This window comes from Aptenodytes patagonicus, chromosome 1 (genome assembly GCF_965638725.1).
Source record: "Aptenodytes patagonicus chromosome 1, bAptPat1.pri.cur, whole genome shotgun sequence".
Taxonomy (NCBI): Eukaryota; Metazoa; Chordata; class Aves; order Sphenisciformes; family Spheniscidae; genus Aptenodytes; species Aptenodytes patagonicus.
The window spans coordinates 218400654-218413469 of NC_134949.1; the positions used below are offsets into that span (position 1 = coordinate 218400654).

General features: G+C 39.8%; 1 protein-coding gene across 4 annotated transcripts in view; it reads left to right on the forward strand.

The window, feature by feature from the left end:
• Positions 1-12816, forward strand: part of GRM5 (glutamate metabotropic receptor 5) — a 298233-nt gene that overhangs the window by 16356 nt on the left and 269061 nt on the right. The window lies entirely within an intron of this gene.

Genomic DNA, 12816 nt, shown 5'->3' on the forward strand with positions numbered 1-12816 from the left:
TTTTGCTTTACTTAATAATAATTTCACATTCCCTATGGGGCTGAAGTAGCATCAATGGCTGAAAACAAAGTTTGATATACAGGATTGTGTGTGCTCTAGGGCCACTTGTTGCTAAAAGTGCTTACTCTAGAGTCTCCTAAGTGACTTAGTTTCATTTAATTGACATGTATTTATTTTTCTTAATCTACCAACCAGTGTATTTATGTAGAATAATCATTTTGACTATATTGGTATCAATGGGTAATGAGAAAGCGTCTGGTCTTCCCAGTGCAGAAGAGAGCTAAATCATCATTTGAAACTGTAGCTGAATCAGAATGTGTTCCTGCTTAATATCTGAGGCACAGAGGCACGAATACTAGAAAACATGTAGTTCTGGCTAATATTTGAATGCAGGTTGTTCCAACTCCTGGAGACCAGAACTATTTCTGTCTTTTTTATAATACTCCATGGAGTATTGCAGCCACTTCTTGCTCTGCATCTGGTCATTGGTTTCGGGAATGAGCAAGGGAAGTCTCCTCAAATCTTCTTCACACACTTATGCTCCATCAGGTGTCCAGAAAATCAAAACTGTGTGCTAAATTGCTTTCTTTTTTTTTTTTTATTAATTTGAGTTAGAGCTTAAGATTTTACCCAGTGTTCAGAAGAGTATATGATTAAAGGGAAATGTTATGGAAAAGCTTACCTGATTTCATTATTCCTTGTATTAACAGAGTTGAGTGGGTTCATCTTGCTATAAGTGACTAGAATTTCATACTGCCTTAAGAGCAGGTTTCTCCAGTCCCTGTCTAATGACAGCACCGTTTAATGAGTTTTCTGGAATTAGGTTCTGTGATGAATTCTAGGATCATACTGGGTCGCCTCTGTTCAAACAGACAAACTCGGAATGGAAGGCTTAGAATATGATCTGGGAATGAAAAATGTTATTAAGAGATTGAGTAGTGGCGATGGCATTTCTGAACAGCAGCAGATGTTACTGGCTTTATTACAACCAATAGAAAGCAGATTGTCCTTCCCACACACTGAGTATGTTTCTCTGGCAGCCTTCATACTATTCAAAGCCCTTTTTGGGGTGATGCTGGTCCAATGCTAGTATGTAGAGATCTTTGTCCTCCTACAGATATGTAGAAAGCTTGTTCTGCAGTATTTAAAAAAAAAAAAAAAGTTAGGTTTTATATGCAGATTGTTGCAATCATGTTTCCATCACAATAACAAATGATAGCTGGTAAATAACTGCAGCCTCTTTTGTATGGGAATACATGAATATATTAACAGTTTAATATAACAGTGTATAAATCACCCTACGTCACATCATGTAGTGAAGGTATTCTGTGCCAGCTGATGCCTTTGGTGTGCAGCCTTCGCTTCACAAATACATATGAATAAGATTATGGTCAAAAATAATGCCACTGATGCATCACATTAGCATAAGATTTTATATCCTGACTACTTTTGATGACTTGTCTAATTTTTGCTCTGAACAACTTTTACACCTCTGCTTATTGAGAGGGGATGCTTATATATTCCGTGTGGGAATTGTCAAGCTTATATCAAGGTCTGTTTCTGAACAGAGTGAGAATACTTACTTTTACCACTTCCCGTGGACACTGTTTGGAGCAGATGGTAACATATGGCATGTTAATCTTATGGCAGGGGAACTTTGCACTGTACATTGAAAAGAAGGGAATAGGGACACAAGGGTTGAAGCTGGAGGTAGCTGCTGTGGGCAAGACAAAAGTAGAAAGTGACAGAGGAGCTGGGTGTGCAGAAAGAGAAATGATGATCTAGTACAACCTATGCCTACTTCTGCCGGTATTAAAGTGGACAAGATAGGTGGTGTGTTATGAGGCCTCATATCATTCAGAGCATGTTTAGAGCAACATAACTCAATTTCAGTGAACGAACATTAAACTTGGGTTCTGGGAATCTTATGATCCTATCATCTATTTGCATGGTCTGGCCATAGTGATGAATATGCTCTGCAGTTAAATAACATCACACAAATATTTTCTAACAATAGAACAGATGGTATTTATAATGGGATAGACAAATACAAACTGGTCAAGGTATTTCTTTGAAATGTGACAATGTCTGATATTCTGGACACTTTCCAAAGCTTATGGCAGATCTTGTCCCTTCCAGGAACAGAAAGATTTTTTAAAAAACACCACAAAACACTCCTATTGATGAATGTTAATGTAAAGGAAATGAATAAACAAGCAAAAGAGATATCCTTTATTTATATTATTTTTATTATTAATTTTCATTTTAATATAGCATCTGTTTACTTGTAAACATTCCAAATATGCCCCCTATACTCAGTGTCTTACATTCATAGGTATTATTTCAAAATAGGGAAAAAAAAAAATTGTTGAATCCCATTCCTTGCAATTTTTATCGACTTAGGATCTTGTACACCCATTGAGAGAAGATCTTCTTTCAGTGCCTCCAGTAATTCTGGCCATCTACGTTCATTATCTTTAGCTCATCTTCAGGCATTAGCCAGACTGTTCTGAAATATGATCTTTGGTTTCTGGGAAGGATTTCCAAGGAGAGGGAGGGTCCTGTCTTTCAAAGCTGGACAGGGAGAAAAGAAGAGGCAGAAAAAGCTTGGTTATTTCATTGCTTTTGTAGTTCCATGGGCAGATAAAGTTATAGGTCTATTTTTGTTCTAGTATAAGAAAAGCCTGGGATAAGTCAGTAGCTTCATAATAAAAAGCTTCCTTTTTGAATCTTTCCTTCTGCACTTACTAATGATCTATGCCTACAGTGGATTAATATTTTGGGAGGTTGATCTGAATTTTTGTTGTTAAATCCTTATTCAAGATTTCCAGATTTAAAATACACAAAAATTTTGAGAGGTTCTCATAAGCTTTGCTCCTTTGACATTTAGTATCACTGTTTAATCTAGGTGATGCATCCAGGTGTGCAACTAACCACTAAGAGTAGGTTTTTTTCCTAAGAATTGGAAGGTAGCAAGCACTATTGTCGGTGGAGCTCTTGTAATTTTAAGGAGGAAGTTTCTGCAGTCCAATTAATAGGAAATATGAGTAACAAATGAAGGACATTTCTGATAAAGCAACAGTCATCTCCACTTACTGTAGTGTATTTTACATATGCCACTCAGAAATCTTTGCAAGTCTTAGTCTTAGGTTGTAACTCCCCTTGCTCGCTCTGTCAGGAATGACATATGCCACTGGTGTCATTATCTTCCTCCACTCTTCAACTCTTCCTTGCATTTAATAATTGGTGGGGCTCTACTCTGAACTGATCTGGCTTTAAAATAAAACTTTTTCACCCACCATCAGGGCACTTTTTAAAAAAACCTCATCAGTTCTGGAATACAGGTCACGCCATGGCTCCACAAACAGACATGTTAACACTGTGTGGCAGGGAGGTAGGAGTGAGAGGGCAAAGAGGTAAAATGTGATGGGAAACTCCTTGTACTAAGGACCTATCACTTAGAGCCTGAAGCAAGTGCCTTCAACTTTATGGATTGCTACAACAGGCATGCAGGGTGTCTTGGAGACCATTTTATTTAAAGTTTGCATACTGATCTAATTCTTTCAGCTGGCCTTACAGATGTTGTTTTCCACCACTGTGATAGGAACAGAGGCTAAACAAACTTTCCTTAAACTCAAACCAACTTTCACTTCTTAAACCAACTTTGCAGACAGCCAGCAGGTCAATAACGCAGTCAGGAGCTCAGTCTGTGCCTCTCTCTCAGGCAAAGTAGCTCAACAGAGAGAAGCCCTCCGGTTTAGTCCCTCAATTTCTCAGAGCACCTTAGGGATCTTTTTTAGCTCATGTAACTGTTGTCCACCCCCTGGGGAAACTCATGCATGGACAAGGGAGTAGAGAGGAAAATTTGTGCCTGTATCTGGATTTTGGGTGGTAATGGCTGGCATGCAGATGGGTCATGCAGCTCAAGCACCCCCTGGAGTTTTGTCTCGGTCTTTTCTTGCTTAACCACACGGCACAGCAACTAATCGGAAATGGTGGGGGAAACTGGGGAGAAGATGGCTGTCTGCCCCAAGAGACAAAGAACTGCCTGTTTACCTCATTTCCCATACGAAAGCATTCTCTGGTCTTTTTGAAAGATCAGAGAAAGATACATACAATTTTCTCTTCTCCCATCATTGCGGTTCGAAGGCCTCATTGAAAGCCTGTTCAAAGTCAATACTCCCCCGTTGACTAGACTGACATTTGGATCAGGCTTTCCTAGTCAGAAACAAGGTCAATCCCTGAGAGTCTATGCTTAAAATTTGCCTGGAGCCAAATGAATTAATAATTTGAAAGGCAATTTTCATTGCCATTGGAAACCATTTATTTTGCCACTCTGAATGGAGTGAAGAGGTGATGTATGCTGGAAAAATAGAACTGCACAGGGGTACAATTGAAACACAATAGGCCAAATTTATTGGGGATAAATTTCACTCCATTATGTAAAAGGTGTGATTTACTTTTGAACACAGCCTCAAGAAAGAAGCTACTTTGTTAACATTTTCTTTAGACAGTTCTGCAGGTAAACATTGGATCAAACTCATCTTCAAAGTCCTCTCTGTTTAATATCGCTTTCCTCCGTTTAAATTTGTCATAAGTGAATATAAAGAGGTGGTTCACATTCATTTTCTTAGGCTGTACCCAGGCAAGCATAACAAAAGCAGAACTTTTTTTCCCCTGCAGATAAGGGTTATTTCACACACTTCCTTTCATATTTGTTCAAATGTGTCTGGTTACAAGACTATTTTTGCCTACGTCCTTTGCTACCAACTAAAGAGCAAAATGAAAATTAGTCATAGTCTGTGAGAATAGGATGAAGAAATGAACGAAAGAGCTGCAACAAGTTGACCTTAAACCTGCTGCTTGGAACAAATTGTACTTATATGATGTTGTGGAGATTTTCTTTCAGACTAAATTTTTCTCCTTTAGATACAAAAACTATATAATAGTCAGAAATATTATTTGCTTTTCACAAAATAACATGATTTATAATTAGATTTATTTTATTTTAAGCATAGGTGATATTTTTTCATGCTTTATATGCAGAAAAAAACACATAGAAATAATGTACCAAAAAAGGTCATTGCTAGTCCATGAAAATATTTTCAATTTCAAAGAAAACTTATTTCTAAAAATCTGTTTCTGAAAATTAAAGAATGTCCTGTCTAAAGACTGGAGAATGTTCTATTTCAGCAACGTTTCATTGTTGCCCTTGGGCAAAATAATTACTTGTTTTTTTAATTTTTGAAATTACTTTTATTTTTTTATTTTTTGAGACTTTTAAACTATTTCAAACATAAATGTTGAGATCAGGATGATCACAATTTGATATGTTCTCAATTACTTTAATCTTGTAGCAAAAATAAAAATTATCTCTCATCTGAAAGAAAATACGGGAAGGAAAAACCCAGTTGCAGTCCTATCCTGTTGAGGTGTTTACTCATTTTTATTGGATGTTGATATCTATAACAGAGGTGGCTTTTTTTTGCCCAGTTTCAAATATATATCCTAGGATCATAATTGTGAAAAGTGAGTAAATGCTATCAATAAGCTGGGAATATTGAGATAGAAAACTCAGGTAGCATCAAGTTAATGTTTACTTTGTTCTGCAGTGACTGACTAACTGGACAGCACTTTAACATAGCCAGCAGACTGCTCAGGCCAGACATACCCACTGTGAAGTACCTTGACTGACAGAAAAATATAAAATGAGGGGTATACTCTGGAGCATAATGGGGATGAAGATTGTTAGGGGAAATACCATGACACAGCCAAGGGCAGGTGAGCAAGGAGGTGTACTATTCTAAAGTTTAAAAAAAAATCACTTTGAAAGGAATGATATAGGGTGGACTTAGCTAAAACCAGGACATTTGGATCTTCAAAATGTCACTTGGCTTCTTTTCTTTAGGCGTTAAGTGTTTGAATGTCACTTTCTCCCCTCACTTAGACTCTATAGCTATTCAATGAAAGTTGCAGTTGCCTTCATTGAGAAGGCAAGTTCCTCCAGCTTCATCTTAAATTTGTCTTTTGCCTTGGGCCTGGAAATGGCACAGTTCTTGTTCCCATCCTTAGGGTGCACCTCTTCAATCAGGGAGGGATCTATCAAGTTGATGAGATTTGGAAATCTTCCAGGAAACAAAGTTTCACTGCACAGTGCCTGATGGGTCAGATCAGTTTTATGAAAGATAGTCCTTCTAATATATGCTATCAGATGACCATGAGTAGTGACAGTGGTTCACCTTCCTGTATCCCCTGTTGATATTTTGTCTTTGAGATCATAGAATCATAGAATAATAAAATCATTAAGGTTGGAAGAGACCTCTAAGATCATTGAGTCCAACTGTCAACCCAACACCTCCAGGCCCACTAAACCATGTCCCTAAGTGCCTCATCTGCATGTCTTTTAAATACTTCCAGGGATGGGGACTCAACCACTTCCCTGGGCAGCCTGGTCCAATGTTTAACCACTCTTTCAGTAAAGACATTTTTCCTCACGTCCAATCTAAACCTCCCCTGCCGCAACTTGAGGCCATTTCCTCTCGTTTCGGCCATTTTAGGCCGAAATGTCTGAGCAGAGAGCTGATAGACTAAGCACACTAATTACATTTCCTAGAGAACATCTTCCTGAAGAGAAGATGGTCAAGGGAACTGTTCAAATATACAATCTTACTGCTCTTCTGTCCCAAGAGAATTACATGCAAGACACTCCACATTTTGATTGCCATTCTTTCCTACTACAGGAAGCTTATTATTACAAGCAGGATGAGTACTAAAATAAAATTAAGCAAAATTTCATAAGCTTAAATACAACTCCTGCTTAAATTGCTAGGGATAACCCAAAAGGGAGTTTGATATGCTATAGCCTTCAGACCGAGAATCATAGAATCATAGAATCATTTTGGTTGGAAAAGACCTTTAATATCATCAAGTCCAACCATTAACCTAGCATTGCCAAGTCCACCACTAAACCATGTCCCTAAGCACCACATCTACAAGGCTTTTCAATACCTCCAGGCATGGTGACTCCACCACTTCCCTGGGCAGCCTCTTCCAATGCTTGACAACCCTCTCAGTGAAGAAATTTTCCCTAATATCCAATCTAAACCTCCCCTGGTGCAACTTGAGGCCATTTCCTCTTGTCTTATCGCTTGTTACTTGGGAGAAAAGACCGACACCCACCTCGCTACAACCTCCTTTTAGGTAGTTGTAGAGAGCGGTAAGGTCTCCCCTGAGCCTCCTTCTCTCCAGGCTAAACAACCCCAGTTCCCTCAGCTGCTCCTCATCAGACTTCTTCTCCAGACCCCTCACCAGCCTCGTTGCCCTTCTCTGGACACGCTCCAGCACCTCAACGTCCTTCTTGTAGTGAGGGGCCCAAAACTGAACACAGGATTCGAGGTGCGGCCTCACCAGTGCCGAGTACAGGGGCACGATCACTTCCCTGCTCCTGCCGGCCACACTATTTCTCATACAGGCCAGGATGCCATTGGCCTTCTTGGCCACCTGGGCACACTGCTGGCGCATGTTCAGCCAGCTGTCGACCAACACCCCCAGGTCCTTTTCTGCTGGGCAGCTTTCCAGCCACTCTTCCCCAAGCCTGTAGTGCTGCATGGGGTTATTGTGACCCAAGCGCAGGACCCGATACTTAGCCTTGTTGAATCCATACATGAAAGACCACTTCCTGTATTTATAAGAGCTAATTTGTGATTTCTCTGAAAGCTGAGAAAGGCAAAAGGCCTGCACAATTCTTGAATCATGCAGGAGACAGTGAAGGCCAATGGCATCCTGGCTTATATCAGAACTAGTGTGGCCAGCAGGAGTAGGGAAGTGATTGTCCCCCTGTACTTGGCACTGGTGAGGCCGCACCTCAAATACTGTGCTTGGTTTTGGGCCCCTCACTACAAGAAAGACATTGAGGTGCTGGAGCGCGTCCAAAGAAGAACAACGAAGCTGGTGAAGGGTCTAGAGCACAAGTCCTCTTAGGAGCGGCTGAGGGAACTGGGGTTGTTTAGCCTGGAGAGAAGGAGGCTCAGGGAAGACCTTATCGCTCTTTACAACTCCCTGAAAGGAGGTTGTAGCGCAGTGGGGGTCGGTCTCTTCTCCCAAGTAACAAGAGATAGGACAAGAGGAAACATCCTCAAGCTGCACCAGGGGAGGTTTAGATTGGATATTAGGGAAAATTTCTTCACTGAGAGGGTTGTCAAGCATTGGAAGAGGCTGCCCAGGGAAGTGGTGGAGTCACCATGCCTGGAGGTATTGAAAAGCCTTGTAGATGTGGTGCTTAGGGACATGGTTTAGTGGTGGACTTGGCAATGCTAGGTTAATGGTTGGACTTGGTGGTCTTGAAGGTCTTTTCCAACCTAAATGATCCTATGAGTCTATGAATCTATGATCTTGGAGGTGAACCAAAAATTATAGACTTTGCTTTAATTTAATTTGGAAGCCACTGGACAGAGGAAAACATTGCATCCATTTTACTAAAATCTGATTTCGGGCTCCTGATGATGTGGAGACATAACATGCTGTAATGCAGAGTATTTTACATAAATACATTGTATGTGTGTACACTAAAGAAATGTTTGGGAAGGTTATTAACAGAACAGTTACCATCTACCTTGGCAACCGAATTTTGAGACAATCCTGTTCATAAATCACAGCCTTGTTTTTAAACTAACTTAATTTAACTCATTATTCTAAATATGCTGACCGGAGAAAACCACAGTTAAGTTTTCCTCTAATTGAGGGGTTTGTTTGTTTGTTTTTTTCTGTAAGTGTCTGGCAGCATTTATGGCTGGACAGATACATGATCCAAGTGACATATGTGGAAACCTCCATATAAAATCAATTACATTGCCAAAGGGCGGACAAACAATGTATAAAGAATGGCTATTCCTAGAAGTGCAATACGTACTAAACAAGTTGGAAAGATAATAACGGGTGGCTGGTAAACCAGCTCCCTGAATGAATCCCACTGCCAAAATCCAACCAAACTGCTGAGAACAGTGGAAGGATGAGGAAAATTATCTGTTCTTCAATCTATTGTGATCTAGTCAAATGCTTTTTATTTGTCCTTACCTAGGGTGGGGTTGGTTTTTTTTTTTTACCTTTTCTTCCTGAGATAGATTTCTTCTAACTTACTATATGATGTTACAGGTGTTAGGAGGAAGATGAATAGAGGTACTGCCAAAAGAAAGGTGCAAAATTGTAGTGAGAGGACTATGATCAGGATCTAGGATGTAGAAAATTACCTTACCACAGTGCTAAGGTTTTTTGTGAACAAGATAGTTTCAACAGGTGAACCAGTTGTCCCACATTGCTATTACAGAGTGCATAAAGCTTTAGGTAAGTATATATAAACTACAGTTGATCTAGCACGGCAGAGTCACAGAACATGTTCACCTTTCCCTGATTTGAAATTGCAGAAGTCTAGTTTCCGTATCTTAATTTTGCTGTGTAAGATAGGTAATAAAATGACAACTAGTCATTGGTAGTTATTGCTTAGGCTAAAACATACTGTTTATGAAGATACACACAGAGTGTCTTCACTTAAGGACTTCATGTAAAAACAGCATTGATTTCACCTTTGGGTAGTCTGTTCAGACTGTGAATTTTCCTTTCTTCAGATGAAATGACTGACTGTGTTGCTCCAACCTATAGCTCCTTTATCTTGGTATGTTCTCAGAGCTTCTTTTCCCAGGCATTGTTCTAATCTTTCTTTTGGCTAAACCAAAGAGCTTTAGTTCTTCTGTCACTTCTGTAAAGTGAGTTTTCCAGATGCTAAGTTATTCTTATAGATCTTGTATAAACATTTCCAGTTTTGTCAAATCCTTTTTTAAGAGCATGTACCCTTTTTTTGCCCCTTTTTAGGGGGATTTGTACTCCATTTACTTCTTCAACTTGCAGTCAGGCAGGAAATTGTTTTCCATAGATCAGCATACAAGCTGCCGTTTCTTACCTCGTTAGCAAACCAATACAGTGGTGGCCTATAAACATGTACTGTCTATTTTTCCCTTTTACAGTTATCTGCCTCCATCTTGTCATAACTCATCTTCTGCTCATCTGGCTTACTATCTCACCTTCCTCAATGTTTGGTGGGGTTTTTTTCTCTTCCTACCATCTCTTTTTCTGGTTACATTAACTCCTTGCTTCTCCGCCCCCCCCTGCCTTTAGGTTTAACTTTTTATTTCCTCTTATCCCTCCCTGGTCAAAATAAGATTATAAAAAAATTTCAGGTAGATAATTGTATGAATAAGATAGGATGCACTGATCTGGAAATTTCTAAAACTTTTGGTTTATGTGATCATGACTATCAACCAATGCAGACTGAGCCCATGCTAAAATAAAGGCCATCAAAGTTGCATACTATTTTTAAAGTTCTTTCACCTGGAGAATCCGGACTTAGTCCAGATGTCATCTAAAGTTCAGGATTTAAAGTCCAGATTCTCATTAAAAAAAAATCTGATTCTAACTAGACATATTATTCAGCAATTCTACATTTATTTTGTCTTAAAACCTTGCATATCACAGTTGTTCAATTTTCAGATTTGGTGTTTAGTGAAAAACAGGACATTTTTTCATCTGCAAGTGAAGCTTTGAAGGTGAAAAATAAGCTGAAATTCTTCTTCTATTTCACCTGCATGAGTTTCAACAATCTTCATGCCCAACTTCATTCTCAATTACATTGGAATAGGTTCTTGGCCAAAATACCTGTTGCACTTAAAGAGCCCAAACCCATGTCCCATCCACCTTCTCTCCACCAGGTTGCCTCAGAGACAGCCTTTGTAGGCAATACGAGTGAGCAGTGAGGGAGCATGCTGACATGTTCTTGAGGGTGTTCCCTGGCTTGCAGAAACTATTGTAGATGGCTGTGATCTCAGAGCTGTGCAGATGCATCCTAACAGCAAGTGAGTGAAACTATATTTAGGCATGGAAAAGGAGCAAAACCAAGAAGTTTGGAAAGGGATCTTATACCTTCTGTTGATGGAGGAGGAGCAGTGACTTTCAGCTCCTTTCCCATTTCCATGCTGGCTTTGCAGCTCAGAAAAGAATTTTATTGTAGGTTTCCAAAGAAGTCCAGGGAGAAAAATTAGTAAAAATATGCAGGTGCTGCTCATTTGGTTTTATGAGTAGAACAGAACTTAAGGTTGCATTTGATAGGTAAGCAGTTCTTCCCTTTTCTTTCGTCTTTACCACACAAAAATACAGAATTCAAATCCTTTTCACATTAACAGAAGCTTTCAAAAAGATTAGGATATGTGCCAAAATGATAATATGAAAGAGTGTATATTCTCTTTCCAATATAAGCTTCTCATATGTCTTCAGTCACAGTTATATATATAAAGGTCTTCTTTGTTTTTTTCCTTCCAACAGTGCTGTGGGATGTGAAGTTACCTTGCTCATTTTCATGCATATGCAGAAGACAGGCAATTTGTCTGACCTATTTCCTTCCCTAAAGGGAAAGTATGAGACTAGCTCAAATTAAAGGGGTCTAAAAAATGTTGAAGTTGGATCAGACGCTCTCTTTCTCTGACTTGCACCTCTCCCTTGAAAGCCCACTGTACAGGGTATTTAGATACTCAACTTCTTTTTTGACACCTCCATGCCTACTGAAAAGAAAGGGATATGTAGATGCTCTATGTCTTATTGGATATGGGGCTGAAGGTTTTGTTCACTCAAACAGAATTTCTAGGGAGGGATTTTTTTTTTCCCAAAAAAATCCAAAGGCATTTATGCAAAAGCATAAATATCAGCATGCCTAAGTAGCTTAAAATGAAGTATCTGGTACAGAATGTATTCAGGGATCTCAACCTATGGATTTTGTACAAAAGTCAGACTTATGCAATGACTGGGACAAGATAGGAAGTTCCTTCTGGTAAGCTATGTAAGATTCAACCAGGGAGTGTAAGCTTTATAGTTATAACAACATCCTGCTATAGAGTTTTATTGAAAAAGCGAAGTTTACTTCACCTGTGGACTTACCAATTTCTCTTTTCCTCCAGCATTCCCTATTTGGCTGTTTCTTCAATTGTGTGACCTTTCTGCCCCTCCCTGTCTCTCTGGCCTCTCACCTGCTAACTAGAACTGTCTAAATCATCCAGGCTAGCATAGTCCTTTTCTTTCCCTGCTCCCAAGCTGATTTTATTACAGCTTTATGCATTATTCATGTGTATTCAACCAACATTTTATGCAGACAGATTCTGCTATGCAGGCTGTTCACAGGCTGTTCAGGCAGGGCTAGACGGTGACTTTAAGCACCACCCTGTGGGAGGAGTGACATATAAATGGTGCTAACCCAGGAGGCAAGGTGCTGAGAAGCCTCTCAGTCACACATGCTTGCTTATGACCATGTCAGGCCAATGCTGAAGCCTCTCCATCCTCATGCGATGGTGTGTGCGTCACAATAAGCCACACTATGAGAGGGAAGACTATTGCGTCCTCAGCTCTGTGCTGTGGATCTGCCTTTGCTGTTTGGTTAGCTTATGTCTCTGTGGGCTGGAAACATAGTACTATCTCTTCTTCTAGCCCCATTCAACTGCTCTGGTCAGGAGTGGGAGTCAAATTAAACCACCAGAACTAGAAAATTTGGCCTGAGAATATTGGGTGTGGAGAGCAGGACAGTGCAGTGGCTACTGGAGCAGGGCATTTGGGATGGTTTACATGGAAGTGTGAGACCCTGTTCTGTGCTCTCCTGGACTACCCATGGGGCCCTGATGAAATTGTAGAGATCATGCCAATGCCTTATGATGGAGAGACTGGTTCAGATACATCAAGGTTGCATCAGGCTGTACCATTACAGTATTGTGCTCAAGCTGATCAGTC